A 25,766-nucleotide genomic window follows, 5' to 3' on the forward strand; every position below is an offset into this window, starting at 1 on the left:
ACTATGTCTCAGTCCCTACATCCCTCAGAAATGGAGAGTTGCACCAGGACTGCAACTGAAAGGGCAATTTCTTCTATTGAAGAGTATCCTGCAGTAAGTGGTGAACAGTAATTAATGTCTGATTTATGCCCCAACATTGTAACACACAACTGTTGTGTTTGATAGGTTAATCATGGGACATTTCAGTCAATATTCTGTCTGCCCTTATGTTTCCTATACATGTTGATCCTTTGGCTTCAGAATCTTCTCAGAGGTGTGAATTGAGAGGAAATTAGAAATTCTCTTTCCTGATGTGAAGTGTGGGGTGCAGCATGCCAGGTGGCCTCGGAGGGTGACTGTCCAAACTCACCTTTTCGAATCCCAGAAACCTCCAGGATGACAGGAATGTCATTTATAGACTCTGATGGATGAACTGAATTTCTTCATTTACCAGGGTGCCTTCATGGTGCCTCGTAACCTGTCAAACCAGATGTCAAGTGTCAGTCTTTCAGAGCATGACAGATAATTTCAAATCTGAGATGGCTTCATGTTGCTGATTAGACTGTTGATGGGCCATCAAAGACATCAAAGACATCACATTCTGGCATCTATTCTTGATGACAATATGTAAACTCTTCCATGATCTACATATTGGCTCAGAGACTGACTTTGTTCTTTCCTGCTCAGAATAGCAGAATTTCCTCACCCCTCCAGAGAATGATAAGTTTCACACTTTTTTTTTTGTGGTGCAGCTTGGTCAAAAGGCTTGAAGGTGTGAAAGAAAAGAAGCAACAAAAAGTTGCATCACTCACTCCCAACATAACTCGTGTTGGCAGTGTCTGTATTGTCCTGGTTAAAGATGCCACACTCGAGTTTGTCACACCGTGTGGCACGATCTGCTCACAGCTGTCCTGCCAAGGGGAAGCCAGGCTTTTTCTCCTCTCCTGATATCCCAAATTGTTTTTTACTTATGCCAGCCTCATGCTTTGCTCCAGCCTAGAGCAAGGCACTGAGGAGACAGTGTGGTTGGTACTGAGGATCTGCTCAAATGAAAACCTGCTCATCCTTTGCCCAGCTGCAAAGGATGAGTCCTACAGCCCCCAAAATACTTGTTGAATGGAAGGCAGATAAAGGTGCAAGTAGTCTCTAGCTCTATTGCTTGAAAAATCACAACACTTCATTCCATGTGAGAAGAGATACAGGTCCTTGGAAAAAAGTGAGACTCTGGTCTTTTTGGAAATCACACCTTGAGTTTCTGCTTGAAACCTGCTGCTGAAATGCTCTGTGAACTGGTACTGAGCTGCTGCCAAGAGCAGAGCTCACAATTCACCTGGCTTTATTTTCTCAGAGGTGCCTGGAAGTGGCACATTTCAAACTATTGCTATGTATGTCTGGACTCACGTGGTTTTCTTTCTTTCCTTCTCCACCTTAAATTTCTTTATGCTTCCATGGGGGAACAGGCATGCTCTTCCACATAATTTGAACTGCCATTCCTCAAACTAATCTAGGTCACACTCTTTCAGTGACAGCAACTGAGAGGTATCCATCAATATCTTGTCTATGGATGATATTACACCTCCATGAAGTTCCTTCAGATCCTCCCCACCTGTACTTATAACACAGACCCCATGTAAAGCCTTCTCTCACCTCTTTCTTTGCTCCTACACTGATGCATTTCTGACACTGGGAAATGGCTTGGTGAATTTATGTATTTCCTAGAATGACCTCGCTGGCATTTTGACCACATTATGTGAAAGACCTGAAGTGCTTGCAACCTTGTAAAAATGAATTTAATAAATATGTAAATCAGTCTATGTTTATTTATAGCCTGGCAGAACTCAAACACCCAGATTCCAGCCAAAAACTCTGTGCTGTCTATGATTCCAAGTGGCTTAACACTAAAGAATTTCAAACACCAGGAGGAGATGAACACATATAAAAAGGACCTTTTTTGTTTGGTTTTGCTTTGTTGCTTTTTTTTAAACAACTAAATTAACCATAATTTCCTTTCTTTAATTTTTTTACTTACACGCTTACAAGTCATTAAGCACCACACTATTAATTACACAGAGGTCACTCAGTGTAAGAAGGTGTATTTCCATTCCTCTCTCCATGGCAGTTCACAGAAGCTCCACTCAGGTGGGAGGGGAGCTCAAGTTAAAGGTGATGCCATGAGGGCCACTATGTATGTATGAATTCATTTAATTCTTTATTATAAAGTATGCCTGGATCCAAGGATTACACCAATGAGTGAAACTGAATCAGCTTAAAAAAGGGGAAAATAAGAAGTCTCAAAATGAATGCAACACAGACCTTTCCAATCCTGTTTATTTACTTTCTGTTTGTGGGTGGTATTTCCTTCATTCCCCATCAATCATGCCAGCTATTGATATTTTTTCTGTCAGACACTAACAGTATCAGACTGACTGACATTATCTGTCTATTGACTGCCTCCGTTTTCAACCTTTTTTGGATTTGCAGCCCCCCTGAGCATTTTCCAACTGAGGAATTTAAGCCAACTGACATGGATCATTAGCTTGAGTTACTCTTCATGAACCTCTCAGAAGTAAACTAGAAACCTCAGAAACCTTAGGTAGATAACACTGATTGGATAGGATAGATATTTACATAACACCATTGATGTCTCAGGTATAATCAGCCTCTAGCTGGATGAAATAATCAATAAGAAACCTGGCAGAAAATGCAGAATGAGATTGTTCTGGGCATTAGGAAGCCAGACCCTTAGGTGGATCCATTTTCTGTCTCTTTGGGCTGAGACAGAGTTTCTGAGGGGACATTCACCCACTCAGGAGGACAGTTGTGATCCAAGCATCCTTTGCACTCTGGGTGGGTGGAGATGGATTTAGGACAAACCCTACAATCTCTTGCAGGCTTGGGAGATGGCATAGGAGACTCTAGCTCAGGTGGATCCTGTCTCTACACTGAATACTTATCTCAGGCTTTACTACACTTTATTTAGCACCTAAAATCATGTTGGAGACAAATTCTCTTGGGCCCCACAGTGGAAGCTAATTATACTCTCATAAACATGCTAATTTAGTGTGTGCTTCCAGCCACTCCAGGCAGGCAGCACCTGATGTGCAAGTTATGACTTGCGTAACACTTGGGGACTTAATTTTCAGAGGTACCTTTGAGCCACAGAAATCAGCAGGACATCTCATATTGCTCATTTTTGTCTTCACAGCATTGCTGAAAAAAATACAAGAAAACTGTGGAGCAGTGTGTGGAGAACTTAGCATTTCTACATTGTTCAAATATCAGCCAGATTTGCTACCTCTGCTAGACTGAAGAGCTTTTTCTCAGTCAAAACCTACATGCTGAAACTTCAAGGGAGATCACAGCCAACAATTTGATAGAGGTTCTTCACAGTCAAGAAGTTCAAGGGCACCTGGATATATGAATTGGTTGGTTTAATTAATAATTTAACCCAGTTTTATCACACTAACTATGGTTTCTGTGGTTTACTTTTCCTCTATTTCATTAAAGATTAAAATGCTAAGTAACTGATTTAGGCTGGGATATGATAAAACGATTTCAAAGCAGAAAAAATACCTAGATAGGGTAGGAAAGAGCACTGCAATTTATATCTGTCTTATTCACACTATAGTAATTTGTGTGTAGACTAATCCTGGGAAGTTTAAGAGCCATTCCTTTGTGAATACCATGCCCCAGTGATGAAAGAGGAAAGTTGCCCTCCACTCGTGTTCTAAATGTTCTTATGAGGTGTTAATGAAGCATTTCATCATTTAATGGGACTACTGGGATTGCAGCTGTCTATATTTTATTTTAAGGGTTGTTCATTTTCCAGGGATCAATACCTAGTTCCTAGAAAAGATACAAAATATTCCAGTAATGTAAGGCAGAGAATTACTGTGTACCTTGAGGGCTGCTGTGTAGGTAATGAAATCTCTGCTGCAATGTGAGCCAATTTTAAATTCTCCACAACATTGAACTTCCTTTGCAAGATGCAGAGCAGAAGGAAAAATCGTGTCATGTAACATAAATATCAAGACAAAAGGGGGACCCAGTAGCTTATCACATTTTGGGACTCAATCAGTCATTTAACAACTCAGCTTCAGTGGTGCTCCAGCAAGTGAGAGAAAAAATCCAGTGCACAAGGCAATCTGAGAGGCCACTGAAATCTCAGAAGGTGATGCCAGGATTTGTTGCCACCTACTCTGATCTCCAGGAGAAACTTTGTGTTTAATAGAAGCAGCAAGTGTACCAGACAAAAGACTTTTTGGCAGGATCTTGCTTGGGTCAGTTCAATATCCAGTTTCCATTACTTCAGGGCTTGGCATGAATAAAAGCTGCAGAACTTAAATGGTTTACAATCCACTTGTTGCATTTTTTTAAAATGGTTCTATATTTTCTGTGCTGTAGTAGTCTGGTTTTAATTTTCTGGATATCTTTCATACAAGAGGCTCACATGGAAAATTACCACCCAACAGAGACATCTATAAGAACAGATCCAGAAAGTACTGTGGGAAAAGCCACGTTTTCCATGTGTCACTGTTGAGTCCTGTCCCCAAACCAGGTTCATCCCTTTCATCTGGCTCTGTGAACTTTCCAGTGTCAGACAGCAAATGCACTTTTCCTTTCCTACCTCAAACCATCTGGAAAAGCTGTTCCCAGCTGCTGTGTAAAATAGAGTAGGACAGGCTGGGAATTTTCAGACTTTTTTCCCTGTGCTGCTTTTGGCTGGAGTAGAGTTAGATTTCTTCACAGTAGCCAGTATGGGGCTGGTTTGGATTTGTGCTGTTGATAACTCAGGGATGTTTTTTTTTCTAGCTGAGTGGTGCTTATATACAGCCAAGTCCTTTTCTTCTTCTCACCCCACCAGTGAGCAGGACTGGGGCACAAGGAGCTGGCAGGGGACACAGCCAGGACAGCTGACCCCCAGTGACCCAAGGGATATCCCAGACCATATGGAGTTGTGGTCAGTGTATAAAGCAGGAGGAAGGGGGAACATTCATAGTGATGGTATTTGTCTTCCCACATCATCATTACCTGGGATGGAGCCCTGCTGTCCTGGGGATGGCTGAACACCTGCCTGCCCATGGAAAGGGGAGAATGAATTCCTTATTCTGCTTTATTTGCACACAAAGCTTCTGCTCTACTTATTTACCTGTCTTTAGCTCAACCCATAAGTTTTCTCACTTTTACTCTCTTGAATCTCTCCCCCATCCCACTGGGTGGAAGCAAGAGGCTATGTGGGGCTTAGTTGCCATTTGGGGTTAAACTACAGCATTCCCCATCAACTATTTCCCAATTCAGTGAAAAAGAAGCACCTCAATGTGCTGAAATTCCCATGCAAATCCACCAGCTATCCAAACAAAGCTTTCTTACTAGCCATGTCCAAACCCTGCCTGGTTTTGTGTTGGGCTGGCTCCTCAGACAGCCTTCTGGCAGCCCTGGTAATGCTTTGCTTGGCAGCAGCTTTATTTTAGAATTGTTTTTATTAAAAATTATGGCACGTACCCCAGAATGAGAATTTCAGCCTCTAAATTATGGTGCTGCACTGATGTGGTGGCTGCATTTCTCTAAATCCCATAACAGGATTCTTGTGCATGTGGTTGGTAAAATATTTTGTAAAAAGATTTTCCCCAATCACTTGAGATTTCAGAAATTGACATTTGATTTTCCTGCACTATGTTTTTTTTTTGTATTAATAATTACTTCATTGTAGCTGACAACATGCTGGATACTGCTCCACATATAGCAAGACAGAAGAGCTTGTAAGGTGTGAAATGGAGCTAAATAGGTATGGAAATACTGCAGAAATATGGTCTGCCCCTCTGTGCTGGAATTAGAAATAACGTGGGTATGATAACCTGAAAGGAATCCTGTCCCCCTTATTTCTGGATGACAAATGAAATAATGGTGTTTCTCTGTAGTATTCTAAAAGATTCAGCTTTGATCCTGTCAAACTGAGCTCATGGTGACAACCTGTCATTCAGGAGAGAAGGGTGGGGCTGTGAGCATTAGGGCATGTGGATGTCAGTGCAGTCGAGGGTATAAAAGGTAGAAATGGGAAGATCTAACACAGGTTTAGCAAGATCCCATCCTGGCCTTCTCCAAAAAAGGCAGAGTCCCACCTCAGGTCGATGCTCTGCATCATTATTCCCCTCCTTTACTTCTAGCAAGGTGAGATCTGTTCCTGATTCCCCACAGGGGGAGATGCAATACAGCATCTCTTTTAGGTCCAGAAATGGTTTCTCCTTGTTGTCTGTGAAAATCAGATGGTTTGTGCCCCATTGTAATGGAAAGAGCAGAGCGCTCAAAGTGCTCCAGCAGCCATGCAAGCCCAAGAGGAGAGCTGGCAACTTCCCCCTGACATTTCCAAAACAACTTGCTGTATTTTCACTGCTGAATGATGCTGTGGACAGAAGCCCTGAGACCATTCTTCCTGTCAGTTCCAGGGACAGGCAATTAATCACTGGTGATTACAGTTTTTTTCCTAGCCAATAATTGCAAGGCAATTAAGTTTGGGGGAGAGAGAGCAAGGTGTCAGCAAGGATGGCTGTGCAGAAGAGGACTTTCAGCTTGGCAGTGTTAAACTGTCCCACATCACCTGTGAATTTCAGTTACCACAGCACTATATTTTGATATGCAGTAATTATGCTTCACCTTGGTTTTTATCCCTTTCATTTGTCGCTTCCATTGAATTTCAGGCATTATGTGTCACGGTTCAGAAAGACTTGAGAAATCCATTAAAAGCTTCCACAAAGAGAGCAATTTTTCAGACAAATGTACAACGAAGAAACTGGTCCCCTCTGATGATTAATTCCAGTAACTATTCATCAAGTCAGGTGCCAGGCTTTGCAGAAGGGTAGGAGCATTAAGAGCTGTGATGAGTAAGGTCTTCTAGCCCTGAACCTATGAACTAAATACATCAGCAAACTCCCAGGCAGCAGCTAGCAGAAATACAACATTAGTTTTAGTCACTGTACTGTTAAAACATGTATTTTCGCTGGCAGCTGGAATTGCCAACCCTTCATAAATCTTTCCATGGAGCCAGTGCCATAAGCACCACTGGTTTAGCTCTAATCCTTTGGATTGTTGTAATCTTTCACCCTCGGGGGCATTGCAGTGACCCCAGACCCAGACTGTGCCTGGCTGATGTCAGTGGCAGTTTTGGACAAAACCACTGGGAAGGTTTAGTCAACCAGATCTGCAGCCAAGCTGTGATAACTTCTAGCTGCAGATAGGTACTGGTGGTGAATGTTTAATCCACTGGTTGACACACAGGACAGAGATCAGGAGTTTATTGCAGGCACTGTTGAGCAGAGCTGGTTTGGCAGCCCAGGCTGTGCTCTGCACTGGAGAGCAGCACTGGTTCCATGCTTTGTGTGTCATCAGCAGCACAGTGACCCCCAGAATCCAAACAGAAATCCTCCTCCTTGAAATGTCCCTTCTTGTCTCTGCCTGCTGGATTTAATTTTGTGCTGCAGAAAGGGATGCCCCAGATTTCCAGCTCAGAATATCCATTTGTTCAGAGCTCTGTGAGTTTATCATAGGAGCTGGAGACGAGACTTTTTGACTGTGGCTGGGATGAGTGAGCTGTTTGATGAAATGTTTTGAGTTCATGTGATGTAGGGTTTTCTCCCTTTCACTCTCCTTCCCAGAAAAAGGAGCCACAGGGAATGAGGCATCCTGGCAGCCTCTACTCCAGAGCCTCCTGCCCTGATCTCACATAAGCCAAATCCCCCTTGAAGTTACACTTGGGTAATTCCATTGAAATGAATAAGATTTTTACAGTGTGATCAAGGAGAAAACTTGTAATACAAGTTCGGTTTTTTTTTAAAATATACACTTACTTAGTTCTCTTTTTTTGCTGGCAAAGTTGTATTTAGAACATTCCCCTTCCTTCTTGCTCTCTTGTGGGTGTACCTCTTGTGAAACTTTCCACTGTTGGAAATGTCTGTAAAGAAAAGACAAAAAGAGACAAGCTGAATTGCTTTTTCTTTTCCTTAAAAATTTCCTCTGCAGAAGAGCTTTCAAGAATTCAAGAGAGAACATGAGATTTTAATGCCGCCCTTAGCCATGTGTAATTATAAAGTCAAGGCATGGGTGCCTTTAGGGTATCAGCCTAAAAATGAATGGCATTTCTCTCAGAGTAGCAAAAGGAATGTTGACTGTTCCCTAGTGATGGAGACCCAAGATATAGAGAAATTAAATTATGTGCTCCTCATTTCACAGACATGAGCACAAACACACACATGAGATCACAGAGAGCTCTGGTAGAAGGAAGAAGAAAACCAATTACTCATGAAACAAGCCATCAAGGACAGGGAAGTTGCACACCCCTACTACATTCCTGTACTCATTAGATAACTTCTCCTTTTTACTGTTAATTTCATTTCAGAGCTTGACAGCTCTCTAAGTGCTCAATATTGAACATGGTTCAGTTAGTTTAGAATAAAGTTTATAATTCACTGATATGCAACCAAGTCTTGGAACTATCAGCATGCAGCAAAGTCAATCTTTGCTTGCTGTCTGAAGTTTGAGAACTACAAACCACAGGTAATCACCAGCCTTTTTGATGTTTATTCTTAATGCCAAAAGGTAGGACTTGGGAAGACAGTGCTTTCAGGAAAAGCAAACTCCATCTCCTTCCTTAAAATTTTGCTCCAGCGTCTGTCTTCTACTTATCAAATTCAATCTGTCTCTAAAAAGCAAGAGTAATATTTAAGGATCTAGGTGTATTTTCTCCATAGTCTGACCTGAACTTGGCTCTGTATTTAATAGATCAAGGTCGATACAGAGCAGAAACAGCTAATTTTTTGTGGAAGTTTATCCTTTCTCCCCAGCACAGTGGAGCATATCCTTTGCAGATGAACCAAGTCAGGCTTTACCCTGAGACTTCTCTCTCTATGAAAGTTTGCCTCTGGCTGTCTCGTTTGCTTTCTACCTGGTGCTTGTTCTTTGTTCTTCTGTGAACACAACTCTTCATACTCCTTGCTCTTCATCTGTGAAATTGTCTTTAAAAATACAGCATTAACAGGACATTAACATAGTCCAGTCAAGTTCTCCACGTGGAAGAGATGCCCTGAGTTAAGCTTCCCTAAGCAATCCTAATTCAGTCCCTTTTACATGTGTACCTTTTTCTACCCACTATAACTCTCTGTTCAGTATTTCAGTGGATCTCCAGGAAGGGCCCCATTTCAGGCTGAGACAGAGAATTTATGACAGCAGAGCAGCGCTAATTGGAAGATGACAAATGTTTGCTGATGGACCTCTGATGATGGTTGTGATCCTGGATCCCTGCCGTCTTCTAGGATGACCAATTTATTTAGGCTGACTCAGATAATTAAATGCATGAGTAAATTTCTCCTCACTCAGCCTCTATTCTTTCCTCATGTGACTGCAGATCTGTGAACTTTCCTTGCACTGCGTTGCCCAAGGATTATGTATTTTCTTTCCTTAGGAAGCACCAAGTTAGGTCAACTGAATATTTGGTCTCTTTGAAGGATCACAAAGGGGATCTGTCCTTCAAAATACCAGTAGGTATTCCCTACCAATGATGGGAAATGTGCTACCACATGCAGGAGACACTGCATGAGCAGATCAAAAGGTCAGTATTTGATCTGAGCAGGACAGTCAGTGAGTCCATGCCAAATGCTTTTGGCAGGTTAGCTCTTGCTTTGAGGAACACAGCCTGAACACCTTCCTGGAACATCAGGGAAACAGTGTCATGGTCATAAAACATAAGCTCTCTGCTTCTCTGTTTAGCAGCTCCCTTTCTACCCTAGGCACAGACACAGCCTTTGTTTCAAGGATGGTGAATCAACAGGGATATGGCCTCAGTTCCAGCAAGTGGACATTGCATCCTCAGGACTGTGTCCACTCTGTTCAGAATTCCAGTCCAGAGCTGGCAGAATTTCCTCAGAGAAGAGGAGAAATATTCCACCCTCAACCTCTGCAGAGCACTGGTGACACAGCAGTGTGCACAGCTGTGGGGCTTGGGCACATCTCTGTGCCAAGAACTGCTCAAACTTTCCTTGCTGTGCATCCCATGAACTTTGCCCATTGATTTTCAGCAAACTGTGAGGAGAACAGCAGGGAGAAGCTCCCCACATCTGCCAACCCACAAACAGCCCCTTGCTCTGCTTCCCACCAGCCATGCACCATGCCAAGGATATTCCTCAGACATTACTGGGTGAATCACAGAAGGAAGATGCTCAAAAAGACCCTGTAAACAGTTTACAAGAATAAAAGAGAGCTCAGCTCTTCAAATAAAATAGCCACCTAAGAGAATAAAATTGTTCATTAATTTATTTCAGGTTGAACCTCTGTACACGTTTATGCACTTATTTTGCCTCTCAGAATCATTTCAAGCATCATCAGTTCTCAACTAACAGGAGGTACATTCCTACCAGTGCTGGGAAGTTCCTCCCAGCTGCACCAAAGGGTTCACAAACCAGCACTGATCATACACTGCTGTCTCTGCCCACATCCAGTACTCCTGCTACTCGTCAGCTCCTGAGGATTTTCCTTTGCTGCTGTTGTGCTCTTGTTTCTTCTCCAGAGGTACCAGAGCATCCATGGGCAGCAGGTACTGCTCTGAAGTGCTCTGGAGGGAGCAGCACAGGGGATTGGCAGCAGTGAGGGATTGAGATTCCCAGCCTGGAGGAAGCTCCTCTCAAAGTCCCCCAAGCCCATTCCCTGCAGACTCCCTTGCTTCTCAGTGACAACAAAAACTGATGAGAACAGTGCTCAGCTCTGAGCCACAACCTTCCTGCTCCCCGGGAAAGTCACAGCCTGCTTCTTACAACCAGATGGACTTCAGCTTCCTGACACTTCCCTCCCAGCAAAGAAAAACACTTAATATACAAAACCCCCACGCCAGCGTTTTGAGAATATTTTCCAATAAAATAAATCAAATAAAAATCGAGGGAAATTTCCGACTGATAAAATTGGCACAGCCTGTCAGTGCTGCTGCCCTAAAACAATCAGTCATACCTGGGAGCTAAGCTCCCATGAAAGGCAATTGCATCTCTGTGTTGGTAATGCTTTTTGTCACTGCAGTATGTCTTTGAGGTACCTCCGGCCCCACTATGGCTGGTTTAACATAATCTCTTCTGATGGCAAATAGGAATTTTAGCTGTAGTCAAAAAGGCTTGACAGTGTTGCTTTCATCTTGGTACCATCCATGCTAAGGATACAAGCAGAAAAATATCACTAACAATTCATCAGCTGGGCTTATATTGTCACAAAAATTTCAAAAAAGACACCACCACTTTCTGATGACACCATCATTAAATCCAGCTACCCTGGAGCATGATTAGTGCACACACAGACAAGGCAACACTGAGGATAACAAAATGAACTTGCAATAGCTACTCTTTGAGTAATTCTGAGTCATCACTGATTATCTGGTACATGACCAAGGATGGGAACGAGCAAAGCCAGGTGATTTATGCTCCACATGCCACATACTCTGCCAGGCTCAGGCTAGTGTGACCACAGAACTGACTTAACAATGGCCTCACATCAAGAAACAATTTGGATTAGCACCTTGAGAAATTAGTGCTTGCCAAAAGGAAACAAAGAAAAAACTGGGAAAGGCACTATTTTGATCCGTTTTGTGATGTGACATTTTATAAGCTCTCTCCCAAGCAGTTTGGTGTTTGACATCTGATGCTTTCTAAATATGTCACTGTTTGTGGCATGTTCAGAGAAAACCTGTAATCATCACAACCTCTTTAATGCAACACAATGAGATCTGACTGTAGCAATAAATCATAACTCATCTTATTCTATTCTCATTGATTTTGGTGGAATAAAGGTTTTGCCCAAAGGAATAAAACCACATGAATACTTTGTTAGCTTCTCATCATCTCTTTCTCAATTCATTACTTCTTTGCTTTCTCCTTTGATGACTGGTCATGGAAAGTAATGCAGTAAATAATTCTAGTGAAAGATTCATGTTGTTTTTATTATGTGTGAGAAAACTATTTGTGATGCGTCTTCAAGGGGATTAGAATGGGTTTTAAATCTTACCAGATTTGTAGACAAAAGGATACTGGCTTTATCTCTCGATTGGCTGAGAAAAATGTAGAATTTTTTTTACTTTCAGGTACAAACATTTCCATCTGCATCAAAATTTACTTGCTGGGAGGCTGTATGTACATGCAGTGCTCAAGGGACATAGACCATGGAATGGCAAAGCTTAATACGTTAACTCTTTCTGGTTATCTTTAGCTTGACCCTGCCATCCCTGTCACAGCTCTATTCACATATATTTCAGGGAACTATTGAGGAAATATCAGGGTGCAATAACAGAATTTTGCTCCCAAAATCAATTTCACAGCAGCGAGGAGAGATGCAGCTGGCTGAGCTAGAACTGATGGCTGCCACAGTGAACCAACTTTAATTTCCTCCACAATTTCTCTTTTCACTTTACTGGATGTAATACTCTGGTACAGAAAGACAGATTATTGGGAAATAGGCTCAGGTAACCAATGAAAATGCTGAATGTGTTTGATTAGGTTTCTATTTAAGGAGGAATATTATTTGGGAAATTGAGTCTCACTCCTAGTTAGAGAGTTATACAAGCTTATCAGGTGAGAAGAGGTTTAGGTAACATTTCAACTAAACAGCTGGAAGTGGCAAAATAACCCTTTATTTTAAAGGAATAATTGTTGCATCCAGCTTAGACCTAAAAATGGAGAAAAACACATTTCCAGGGCTTGGCAAAGGAAATCTCATTTTGTTTTTAATTTGAAAGCAGCGAGGAGAAAACATGTTGCTGTCAGTGCAATCTCAACACCTGAATCAGAATGACTTCAAACGCTGGCACAAAGCAGCAGCAGCAGTTCTGTGCAAATCTGTGTCTGCTGGATGGGGAAGGGAAGAAGAGGCATCTGGAACTTCCCTCTCCCCATTTCCTACAGCCTGCCACAAACCTCTGCTCTGCTGCTCAAGATAGAGGCCGTGCAGTTCAAATGAAAATTAAAAAGATGTTGCATCGTTGCTTATCAGTTGTCACCCCAGATCTGGACCATGGGAAAGTCTCCATCAGGGTGAAATCTGTCTCTCAGAGCCTGTGATTCACCAGGGAGTTCATTGACATAAGGAATACCCTAAAAGCATCCCATTATCTCAGGTGTTAAGCTGCAGGCAAGAGGTTAAAAGGAGCATTTTTAAAGCAGAGCAGAAGATTTAGTGATGGAACTTCTGTTGACATTAAATCCCACGCATTGCATTGAAAATCTACCACCTAAGTGCTACCTGAAATCTATAATGCAGTAATGGTATTAAACAAGGCAAGGACATTAAAGCACTGGCTTAAATCTTGGATTTCCATAATGCTATGAAACAGGACTATAGCAAATCTAGTTCTTGGTCTTAATGAGTTATGTGAGAGGGATATGCTGGACTGACCAGCACTATCATAGGCAAATTGCTTATTAAAAAGGTTATGATCTTTTTTTTTCCTTCCTAAATACCTCTTAATTGCTCCATCAGCTCCCTCTGAATAGGCAGAGGGTACACCATGGAGGTCACTTGCAGAGAAGTGTTCCCAAGAAAAGCAGGACCAATCTTCCTTATACCCACAGGAATTGAATGCTGTTTTCATAAAGTAGAGAAGACCTGCTAAATTTTTTCAATTCTTTAGGAAAAGTTGTGTTCATTTCCCCTGAGAAATGCAGTTAAGATTGGTTTAAAGCTTCTGAGAAGCTTAATGAACCGTGGCTGTGCCTGTAGCTTTTTCACATTTGAAAACTTTTGTTGCTAATTAACTTCATTAATAGTACTTAGAGGCACAGTGGCCAATATTTACCGAGTGCTGGCATTACTGCAAAGCACCAACGGAGTCAGTGGCTCAGCAAATAGATTCCCTACAGAAAACTACAGAGCTGAACTCATCGTGGTCAGATTGTTTCTCCTCTGTGGAAAAAAAAAGAAAATGAAAACCTCATTGATGCTGTTGTTTGAAAAACCACAATGGTGTTAAATGAATAGACGGAACTTCCTAATCCTGCTGGGGTTGTTATTGAGAGCTGCATTCCCACAAGGAATTCACAGAGAGCTCACTGCAGGATCACAGCTTTAGGGTGGTCAGGGCTGCAGAGAGCAGTGCTGCCTCCACAGGGACCCTCAGTGCTCCGAGGAAGATGCTGAGGAAACAAACCCTTCCCAAACAAGCCCCCAGACAGAGGTGCTTGGTGGCACTGAGGGACATGGCTGGGGACACTGCTGTGGCTCTCGATGCCTGAGTGACTTCAGCATCCATCCAGCAAAATTGTTGACATCTTGGTGTCCACTGGGTTGTCACTGAGTACATCCCTGTGGCTTTTAATGAGATCACCCTCACCAAAAACCACTGCTTCCCTGCTCAGCTGAAGGGTGAGGTGCACCAGACTCATTTTTCCATGACAGAAATGCCCTCTGAAAAGGCAGAGAGGTTTCTTGGGCACAGCTATGAGAAGTCTAGCTAATTGAACATCACTACAGCAACTAACTGATATCCTGGAAAATTCCAGCACTGTGTAGCTGTTACAAGAAAATTAGCCATAATTATTTCTCCAAAAGGTTTTCATGAACTTCTCCCTATTCTTTCTTATCCTCTATTTTGTTGTTTTCTTTTAGCTCTTTCATAACCTCTTTTATTTACAGTGCATCCTTCAGGGGACACTGTTGAGCTATCCACTATAAATCTAAAATGTATACATCTGGGTTGGTATATATATGAAAATAGATTAGTCTCTTTGACTTATATTTCTAGTCAGTCTGTCCAGATTACTGTGTTCTACCAAGGGAAATCTCCTGAGCTGAAAAATGTTTAAACTATGTGTTTGGGGTTTTTTTAATATCACAAGATCACTTCTATTGGTATGATGGTTCCTAGATGTTTCTCTCCAGCCCTTTTGGCTTTACTGCACTGACAGGATTTGAGTTCTGGAAGCTGCTGGGAAAAAATATACTGAAGGCCCCTGGGAATATAATCCTCTCCTTCTGGTTCTGCAACAGCTCCTCTGTCTTTTTTTTTAATTTTTTTTTTTTTTTTGACATATGAGCCCAAATCACAGGGGATTGCTGAGATGGTGAGGGCAACTGGAAAAGGAGGAACAACTTAGTAGGCAATGGCTGCACAGGAGGGTTTTAAAAATTTTTCTTATCTCCATGCTATTATCTACACCACCAGATCCTCTTAGATCTTGTCAAAAATGGGTCTCTCTCAGGAATTCATCCCCTGGTGTATTATATTTTTGATGGTTGAATTGCCCTTAAGAGATTAAGATTTTTACTCTTACTGCCATGAGGATGGGATGTGGGAGGAAGCTGGAAGGACAGGGGAACACATCCTTTTGGATGACATGTTTTTGGGCATTGCTGAGGGTCCCTGGGTGCTGGTGTGGAGGAGTTTGGCTCAACCCCTCAATCCCATGTGTCCTCTGCAGAAGATAATCTGTGCCTGGAGGGCGATGTCAGCATTTCCCAAGGTCCCTTAACACTCTGCTCTCTGCCACTGTTGTTGGGATCATATTCCACTCCTGCATGAAAAGCAGAATAGGCCTGTGAACTAATGGAAGGCTGGATCTCTGGGGAGCAATAAACCTCCAGGGTTTGCAAGGGGTATAAACATACCCTTTACTTTTTTTTTTTCTTTTTATATTGTGAAAAATTGAAAGAGTTTAACTTTTTTTTTTTTCCCTGTGAGGAATACATTAACTAATAACTTAAACCCCAGGGTACATGCTGGTACTTTCTTAGACAAGAAGAGGAAGATCAGTATTAAATGCAGTTTGAAATAATCTAAGAGGTATGTGTAAGGAAAGCAGGAACAAAGCAAATGACAGTAATATAAAGTATTGAAATGGGCTACAAAAAAAGACCAAAGAGTCCTTATACAAAAACCAACAGGAGGAAACACTTGAACTACCATCTTGGAGCACAATTGCCAGAAAGTGATTCTGCAATACTCTGTACAAGGCACCTCATTTCTGTGTGCCCAGGGCTGCTGCAGACTCTGCTGTGAGCAGGGTGGGACCACAGCTGTCCATGGGAAATGAAAAAGAGATGATTTGCTGCAATCAGAGGAGCCTGATGGAAACACCAGCAAGGCATTTGGTGCACTGAGGCTTTTCCATCACTGGCCAACCTCTGTGGGCTGTGAACAGGTCTAAGGCTTTGGAATAGTTTAGCCATCTCTAAAGGGCTGTAGAGGTTTTATCCACTTCAGCTCTCTAAGCCTTTAGTGCCAAATCCTTGTCCCTTGTAAGTCCCCAACAAAATCACCAGTAGTTTCAATGGGTGCAGGATTGGGTCCCTGGAGCACTTTAAGTAATTTAAACCACTCTAAATCCTCGAAGCAGCTTAAGTGATAAGCTACTTGTTCCAGAGTTTTCAGCTTGCAGACCTAGCTTGTAAAATACTCCAGGCAGCTCACCATGCACTTGACTGTGAGCACACCCAGATGGGTTGCTTTGGAACACAGAGATAACATGGTGAGACCTTGTTATCAAACTCTCAGAATGGTTTACTTCTGGAGAAGGCAGGACTTTTGTTATTTTTTAAGCATAGTAAATAACTTCCAACAGCTCGCAGGCTGAGATGCTGCTCCCTGTGCTCAGGCAGGAGAGATGGTGCCAAAGGCTTTGGATTCAGACCCTGCTGGTGATGCCATTTGCTGCTACACTCCCAGCCAGCCTTTGTGATATCAGGAGCACCAGGGGCTTGTAATGTACTCTGATTTTGAATGATGATTGGAAAATAGGATAAATCTGGGAAACGTTTCACAAAAACCCTTCTGTAAACAAGTGCCTTTGAATGACAGACCTTTAAGGAAACCTGTGGCCCTCAAACCAAGCAGCCTGGAAGTTTCCCAGTGAAAAAACATCCTGCGAAGCTCCCTGAGCCTTTGCTAACAGCATTGGTGAGACTTCCCCTCCCTCCCAGGACTGGTATTTCTGGGCCAGGTGAGGCACCATTGCAGGAGGGAGGTTGAGTCCTGAAGCTGCTGCAACCCACAACCAAGGGCTCTTGTTTTCCAGAGAAATGGCTGTACTTGCAACACCTCTTCCATCTTGTGGGTTAGGAGGGAAACCAGGACCCTCCAGGGTGTCCTCATGGTGCATGGGCAGTTATAAACCCTAATTATTAACGTTTATCTGAATTAATGTCCTCACTTCCAAATTAAGTTTGACCTCAAGTATATTGTGGTAGAACTGAATGTCTTTGTGGCTGTCGGGAGACAAACACCTTGGTGGCATTTGGAGGTCAACACTTTTCACCTCATGGGGAAAAGCACTTCTGCTCCCCAACCCTAATTCTACATGACACAATGCCTCCTTCTCTTTGTATCAGAAGTTTTAAGGGAGAAGCAGCTCTTCCTGAAATTTGCAGAGGAGGAGGGAGAGGGCAACAGTTAGAGACAAAACCACAAATGTTTCTGCAAGCTGATGATAAACTTCAGTGCCTGCAGGTTAGAGAAAGGTATAAATCAGAAATATTGCCACTTTCTCCAAGCCCTGGGAGAAAAAGTGGCCAAGCACTGAGGGGAAAAGGATTTTCCATCTGCAGCAGTTGCAGCCACTTTTGAAGTCCTAGCAGATAATCAAGCAGCATTTGGACAGGACTGCTGTAAACAGGTCTCTGAAGGGAAAGGGAGGTAGAGGAGCCAGACAAATTTCACTGCATTCCCATCCTTCCATTTGCATGACAGCACCTGTTTCACACTTGTCTTTTCATCTATTTTTTGCAGATCTGCAAATCAAGGCAATTGTGGCCAGGCCTAGTCAAGGGGATATTTTAGGGAACTTATTAAGTCTTGCTGAAATCACAGCAGTTTGCTACTTAGGGCATAATGAAAGAGGCTGAGATGTTGTCTGAGGCTTTAGCCAAGCTGTCTCCCTGGAGATGGATATTTTCCTTCCCTGCAGAAGATTCAGCATTCCTGCAGTAATGTGGGAGGCTCTGATAGTGCCCAGCTCACATCTCAGAGTGCTCCAGGAGCAGATACAAAAACTGCAGCTCTCCCTTGGCTACCACAGCATGAAATCTCTGTTAGCTCTGCTGTACAGGACCATTCCTACACCACCTCAGGAGGTCTTCTGGCTTCCAGCCCATCTTTCCTCCACTGCTGGTCCAACCTCCTTTCTTCCTCTGACTCCTACTAACTTGAAGACACTAGAAAATTACCTCCCAATCCTATATACACCTCTGCTGCCTCTCTTTTCCCCTTTATCTTTCCTCCCCAGCACATTCATTACCTCCAGCCTTCTTGCTGTCCTGTTTCCATCAGCCTCTCCTGTTCAAACTCTCCTGGGTGTCTAGATAAATATCACATACTGAATTACAGCTGCAGACCAGAGCCCAAGACACCTGGTCTGATTCCTGCCAGTGTTCATGAGCTTTTGCAGTTCTGATGCTCCTTTCCCATCTATGAGCTAAAGCTGGAAAAAATATTAATAGGGGCCATGTGTATCTTGGATTCAGGTCACCATATAAATCCAAGGTATGATTGCTGTTAACCTCTTCTGTGAGAAGTTGAACTGGCCAAATTTTCTGGTGGAGGCCATTGGCTGCCCTTCTTGGCTGTAACATATGGCATTTTCCCTGAAGTTATTCCCCCCCTTTTCTCTCCCAGGCTGTGGTGTGCTTGGCATGGGAGCTGCAATCCATGCAATATTATTATTAGGCAATAAACAGTGTCAGTGAATGATTTAAACCCAGGCAGAGCTGCTGATATTGATTTTTTTTAAAGCTCTGTAAAGAATTGCATGGAGTTTTTATTTTTTTTAATGGGAATTATTAGGTCATCCATGGGGGAATCTTCAAAAGTAGCCCCCCTGCAACAAGGCAAATAGTGAAGCTTTTGATTTACAGCTCTCTTGGGGCTCCATGCCCTGGGCTGCCACTGCCAGCAGCTCTGGTAGGGAGAAGGCAGTGGCTCTGGGGGTGCAATTTCTCTAATTTCCCCCCTATAATGAAAACAAAACTGCTTCTGGGAGGAGCAGAGAGTGAAGCCTGCAGAGGGGATGAGGAACAGACTGTGCAGACACTGATGGATGCTGTAATATTGTCTGCTCTCCTCCCTGGAGTTTCCTGTGCTGAACAGCTCCTGGCAGAGTCCTTCCTCTTCTCCTGCCTGCTCTCCAGACCCAGTGACCTCTCTTTTCCTTTCTCACTTTCTTCATGTCCCTTTAAACCATCCCTGCTGGCCTGATGTTTCCAGCCCTCCTCTTTCTGATTCTCACATCCTATCTCCACATCTCATTAGTCCTTCAGGATGGAGAGCAATCCCCCTGACCTTCCTTAACAAGCAAACCTGCACTGGCAGACTTTGTTCTGGATGAAGAATACTCACACCTCTTCAACTCATGCTTTACACCAGGTGCCTTCCACCTTTCAAGCTCACAGCCTTCCAGGAGGTGAGAACCTCTGCCAAAAATCTGATAACCAGCAGGCTGGTTGAGCGAGGGCTCTTTAACCATCACTGTTATCTCCAAAGCACTTGTCTAAGTGGGGTGCCTCTTACCCTCTGACTCTTGTCCCTAAAGTCTAATAAAATACAAGAAATCCACTTTGCATTCAGATGTTCTCTGTTCAGATTAATTTACAGTTTTCTTTTTTTTTTCCTGTGCAGAGAGATAAAGAAACATTGCAGAAAAATGCCTAAGGTATATATGGGAATTGGATCCCCAACCCTTATTAGAAGTCAGGAAAACTGGTGCCTAAGAGTGGTTCATGTCTTTGAAACTCCTTTTGATTTCAGGAGGAGGCAAAAATTAGTGTCTCCTCCTGCATTGAAATGTCTTGGTGAAGACAGAAGAGATCCAGCTTTCAACACACCTTTGTAACTTAAGAACATTGAACAGAGATTTAGAAACCAAATCCCATTTCAACAGTCATCTACACACCTCCAGGTCCAGCTTGGAAAACTGCTCAGGAGGTGTCTCTGCACATGCAAGCTTCTCATCCTGCATGGCTTTTGGAATGTAAAATCTAATGCCCTGGAAAGCAGTGATCCTCTGGGTGTTGGATGTAATCTCCTGGATGCTGTCCTTTGCGCCGATGAATGGCAAAAAATAAATATAAGCTCCTTTGCAGAGCAAGATATCTGAAAAGCAGGCCTAAAGCCCAGACTGTGAGCAAAGCTGGTGAGAATTTGAGTTCTGCACGTGTGGAGAGAGGAGTGGGAATACAGGATCAGGAAACAGGAGCAGCAGAAAACTCCTGACAACACCACACAAAAGAAGAGAGACCTGAGTCTCTGTGGCCAGAGACACTTGCAGTTCCCAGGGGTCACTTGAAAAGAAGCCTTTTGTAATATGGAGTTAATTTAATTAATCTCAAAACAAATCAGAAGAAAAAAATCACTGCCAGCTATGTTGCTTCTAAATAAGGATTTCAATGGGCCAAGATTTAGCATCCTTTATAGACCCATCTGCCTAAAGGCCTGTATCTTATCTGATCATTTCCATGGCAACAGCTCTGGGATTAGAAAAGGATGAATGTTTAGGAATAGTTGCTGGAATTTCATGGAAGATGATGAATTGAGGATTATTTCACTACCTACGTGTTACCATGGAAATGCACATTTACAAATTGCACAGGATTTAAAACCCCACCATTATTAGTACAAATTGGTGCTGCTTTTTGAAGGAGCTCCAGGAGCAGAAGGTTCCTCTCACCTCTCCAGCCCCACTGAGCACATCCACGATTGGAATGGGTGAGAAAGGAAGGAGAAACAAGTGTCAGGTCTTGGACCCAATTTCTCTTACCAAACAACCTCATAAATGAAACCCAGGTGAGGAAAAAGGGTTAAAAATAAGTGTACTTTACACACAGGAAAGCCACCAATCAAACCCATCCCATCCCCCCATATAGATACACTTAAGGGAATTTTATAAATGTTTGAACAGGTTTTTGAATTACCACATGTGACATCGTGACTTAGAAGACTTTCAGTCTTGCAAACCTAAGGTCATTTTTAAGACTGTTTGTATTGCTTTTGCGAAGTTCTCGTTTTAAGTGTGAAACAAATCTACACAGTCTGCTTTGTAAGCTATTCATAAAATATTCCATATTTTAGCAACCTGCTCATCCCTACCTCCAGGACTGAAGTAGGACTCGAGACTAACTCTTACCAAAGCCTTGAAAAACATCTTTGAAGCCCAGAGCAAAAAAACAGGCAGAGAAATATTCCCCATCCACACATAAACCGTGAAAATTCATAGGGTCAGATAAATAACTGCTGGAAATTCTTTTATCACAGACGCACCTGTTCTTCATAGGGCCTGAGGAAGCATCTTACCATAGAAACAACTACAAATATCAAAATAAAGAATGGCATAATAACTCCAAGAAGGCTACTGCAGCTGATCCCTAAATTTAATCTAAAGGGGCCAGAGCATCTTTGAAGCAAAACTGAAGATTTGCAGTAGCTGGAAAAGGAATTGTTATTAATTTTATTTTGTATATCAGGAAACTGAATCCAGAGAAGCTACCCTGAGGGTCAGCAGCCTGGCTGAGGAGGGGGCATTACACAAAACTGACTGGTATTTGCTGGTTATAAACCTTCAGTGAGGGATGGGATAGTGATGCAGGTGCAAGGATCTCCTTGGGAGAAGCAAAGATGTCCTCTAAGGAGCTGGGTGGCTGAGACAGCTCCAAAACAAATCCATCTGCACTGACAGTCCTGTCAACAAGTCTGTATTTCAGCTGACATCCCCACTGCCTAAAACTGGGCAGAAACACCCAGGGTGAGGTGTTTCTAAGTGAGGGCAACTTCTGCTCATCCAGCCACCACTTTGCACTCTGTTATTCCTCATGGCCTTTCATGGATCCTGGGCTTGCTGCAAATACACCCTGATGATCCAAGAAGCTGTGCTGGCTGTCTCAGTGACCTGGAAACAGAATGGAGGGAGAAGAGTTTCCCCACGGATGGCAGAAGAGGTACATCAGCTCACACCCTCTGCAGACATGCCTGTGCTGCATTTTTGGTGTTGAGAACAAGTCAAACCCCAAGAACACAGAGGCTCTGCAGCCACATTTCCCACTTGACTTTCCCACAACAGGGTGAAGCACTCAGTGGTGACCCAGGCATGAAGCTAGCTGTCATTTGTGGAAAATATCATGGTGTGGAGCTCATCTGTCCTTTTTACTGAGGAAGTCACTGCAATGCAGCACCTTTGCAGAGCTCAGCATCCTCCCAAACCCACTGCTATGTGGAGTAGAGACCCTAATCCCTGGGTTTAGTGACAGATTTGGGTGTTGACATTGCATTACACCTAGCAACAATTTATGATGGGTTTTTTCCTATGCTCTCCCTTCCCAGGTCTTTTTTTGCAATCTTTTTGCTTTCTTAAGCTACTTTTTTTCTCTCATTTGATTGTTTTTATTTTTTATTTTTTGTCTATGGGACAAATGACTTGTGGGCTGTGCCTCTCTAGGAAAAACAGAGGTTAGATCTCCCCACCTGCCTGAAAGCCCTGCTCCCACCACTTCCACATTCAACATCCTGCAGACTTCCTCATGAGCAATTAGGAAATTGCTGGAGCAGTCAGAGCTGCAAAGAGGCAGCGAGGATGCATGGCATCTTCCCAAGGGTGAGAAAATCAGAAGTGAATCAGCTTCATAGAAAACCTCCACCCTTTCCTCTAAGATAAGCCTCACAGCTGGACACAGCCAGAGACAATGAAGGAAAACAGCCTGGCTGAGGTGGGGTTTCCTCCTGCCCTCGGTGCTGACCTCTGGAATGGCATTTCCCAAGGGAGAAAGCCCCTGGCTGGCTCCTCTGCCCCACTTGGACATGCTCAGATATTCAATGGATATCTGAGCCACTGCCTTATCCCAGAGTCCAGCCAGCCACTGAGACCTAAACCCACTCCCTGCTTCAATGTCACTGAGCACAGCTCCCTCTGAGGAAGCTGTACAAGGTTTGAGGTGTACAGGGGGAGAGAAATCCTTGCAGCAATGAGGTTTTGCCCGTGGCACCCCACCACCCACTGCCAGGGGGGGAAAGGGAGTGAGCAGCAAGACAAATTCCTTGCACACTTGTCCATTGACAGCTCTATTTTTGGCTGCTACAAGCTGGAGTGCCACAGAAAAAAAAAAAAGCCTCATTAAAACTCAAGCAATGAGATTCTTCTGATTTTCTTAGCAGTTTGATGACAATTTCTAGCTGCTGAAGTTTCAATATTATAGGGCAATAAAAAGGATATTTTGAGGGTGGGGGGAGCAGTCAACAGCTTGAAGAGCCTTTTCCTCCAGTCGTGCTCAGATAAAATGTTTGTAACTTTCCACACAGATTTCAATTACTGAAAACATTGGATTTGAAATCAAACCAGGAGGCAAACTATCTTAAGGATGAGGGGCTTTTCTCTGCTCATAGCAGGGGTTTGTGACCAGCTTGAACCCAGCCATATCTGCCAAAGACTTCTTCAATTCTTGGGCAAGGTCTTTCATCTCAGTGTCATACACACCATGAGACACAAAATCCTCCTTTAGTTACATGCAGATAAATAAGCAAATCTCCCTTGCCTGTGAGTTGCTTTGTGCAGAAAAGATCTGGGATGAAAACAAACATTTCCACATGAAGAGAAGGTGATCAAATACCTCTAAGATGTTTAACCTTGGAAGATGAAAGAGTTCCCCAGTTGTTGTCACCTTCCCTAAGTCGTTATCAGAGCAATTATGTGTGATTTAGTAGTTTGCTCTGTTGCAACACAATTTTCTATATTGTCTGAAATGATAAATGGAACTGCAGGCCTGGCCCCTGTATGACTTCTTTGAATCTGCTGCATGGGACAGGTGAGAAATATTGCAGCAGCAAAAAAAAAAAAAAAAAAGAAAAAAGTGCTGGATGATACATGGGAATGAGCTGATTCCTGCAGTTTTCCCTATGTGTCCTTAGCAGTCAGGAAATCATCAAGAGGTCAAGAAGTTATCCACAGGTAAAATGGGAAAGCTGTCTCTGCCACTGTTGAACAGATGGGATCAGGGTGCAGCTTGGGCACAGCATTTCTCCTTATCTGCCCTGTATTTCTGAGGCAGCTTCAGGGATTTGTTTCTCCATTTCTTAGCAATTTGGAATTTAAAAATAACTCCCAAGTTCTATTTGTTCCTTTGGAGTCCTCAGGACACCACTGCAAGCTTTCCCTCTCAGCCAAAAGTGCTCAAAATATCCTTTCTTTTTCTATTTTTTTTTTAATGAGATAGCATTCCCAATGTATCATAACTCCAGGAGCTGGATCCTACTACAAATTCCAATGCTCAGGATAGAAATGCTGCAGATTCCCAGCTCTGGTAACCTGAATCAAAGAAAGCCCTCCCTGAATGACCTAGAGACTTCCAGCAATGCAGAACAGACAGGGTTTGGTTTTGGAAGCAACAAAGACATTTGGCAGGAAAGAACAACCACCTTGAGGTTTACAACTGCAAGTTTTCTTCCTTTCAAACACAGACCTCGTGCATCCCACTGCAGGTTTCCTGTACTAGTAACACTCCCACAGATTTTGGATTACTACTGCAAAACAGTCACACCACCACAGGAATGACTCTACAGTATTTTGAGGTCCTTTACATCCATGCAGAGAATCTGTTACACTTAGACAGTAGATTTTTGTACCTACATGAACACATATGATTATACAAGAGTGGGGATACAGAAGCCAGGGACTGCAGAGAATTGCTGTGTTCACTGATGAAGTACAAATCGAGCTTATAACTCAGAAGTGAAAAGTCCCTGATTGATTCTTCGGGAGAGCAAGAGCAAAAGAGGATGTGGGGGTGAAACACACCTCCCAGGAAAGCCAAAACACACTGCAGGTTGCTTTGCAGTGCTAGAGGCAAATAGAAGAAATCAAAGGCAGTAATAAGAGCTCCCACTGGAATGAATGGCAAAGCTCCTGGTGACATTGGGAATGCTCAGTTAAAAAAATAACAATAAAAAAAGTCAACCCAAGCCTTGCCCTTTTTTTTTTTTTTTTTTTGTTTTGTTTTCCCCTTTCTGTATAATTCCAAAATAGCCCTAGGAAGTAGAAGAAACATGACTCAAAGACAGACTTTTCCTCTTAAGGCCCGACTTCCTTCCTTGAACAGTTTGGAGAAATTTCAGCCACACATCTTTCTGAGCAAGGGCTTTATTTGAAGCTCTGCTATTGTTAGGAAAAACCCACCAAAAAGCCTTTGGCCTCTACAACAGACATCCTGAGTCAGACAGGTCAGGCACAGAGTTCAGGATTTTGTTCTTTTTAGGATGCTATTGTATCCAAGAAAGCAGGATGTGAGACTTGCCCTGGCCTTTCGCTCTTCAGCAAGAGGCAGGGATTCTGCAAGAGGATATTCTGGCACAGGCAGTAAGTTTAGACACAAAAGCCAGCACAGGCAGTGTTTGCTGGCACACTTTGTCATTTGGGCTGCACAGCCAGGCTCCACCTGAAATGAGAGAGGACAGGAGCACCACAGTGCAGACATCCATCCCCAGCTGGGGGTGAGCATCCTCCCTGGGGTGTATAAACAGCTCTGGACAGATCCACTGAAGGAAAAAAGTGGATGAGTTCAAGAGTTTCTAACAGACCTGGTTTGGGGTGAGGACTTTTTTTGGCAGTAAGGCTTAAGCCATTTCTGAATTATTACTAAAATATCTTCATTTTTGTAGTGAAGACCTTGATTTGGAAGAGAGGTTGGAAGCCTTTAAACAGTGTCTTCAAGCTCGGGAGAAGACAAAGATAGCATTTCAGCAGGCATGCAAGGTTTCAGAGAGCACAGGTATTTCCCATTCCTCTTACAGACAACTCACTTTTTTCTTT

The 25,766-nt window shown here is 43.0% G+C and overlaps 1 long non-coding RNA gene across 2 annotated transcripts in view; it reads right to left on the reverse strand.

Annotated features, from left to right (window-relative positions):
• Positions 1 to 379: 379 nt before the first annotated feature.
• Positions 380 to 25,766, reverse strand: part of LOC146432620 (uncharacterized) — a 41,424-nt gene continuing 16,037 nt past the window's right edge. The window contains exons 1-3 of one of the 2 annotated variants that reach the window (XR_014854178.1): positions 8,915 to 8,985; positions 7,821 to 7,924; positions 380 to 457 (exon numbers count right to left, since the gene is read on the reverse strand). This is a non-coding gene — a long non-coding RNA (uncharacterized LOC146432620). Of the gene's footprint in view, positions 458 to 7,820; positions 7,925 to 8,914; positions 8,986 to 25,766 lie in introns of those variants that run through there. The other variant, XR_014854177.1, reaches the window with a different exon arrangement.

Source organism: Lichenostomus cassidix, chromosome 10, assembly GCF_008360975.1.
Source record: "Lichenostomus cassidix isolate B80296 chromosome 10, HeHo_3.0, whole genome shotgun sequence".
NCBI classification, from domain to species: Eukaryota; Metazoa; Chordata; class Aves; order Passeriformes; family Meliphagidae; genus Lichenostomus; species Lichenostomus cassidix.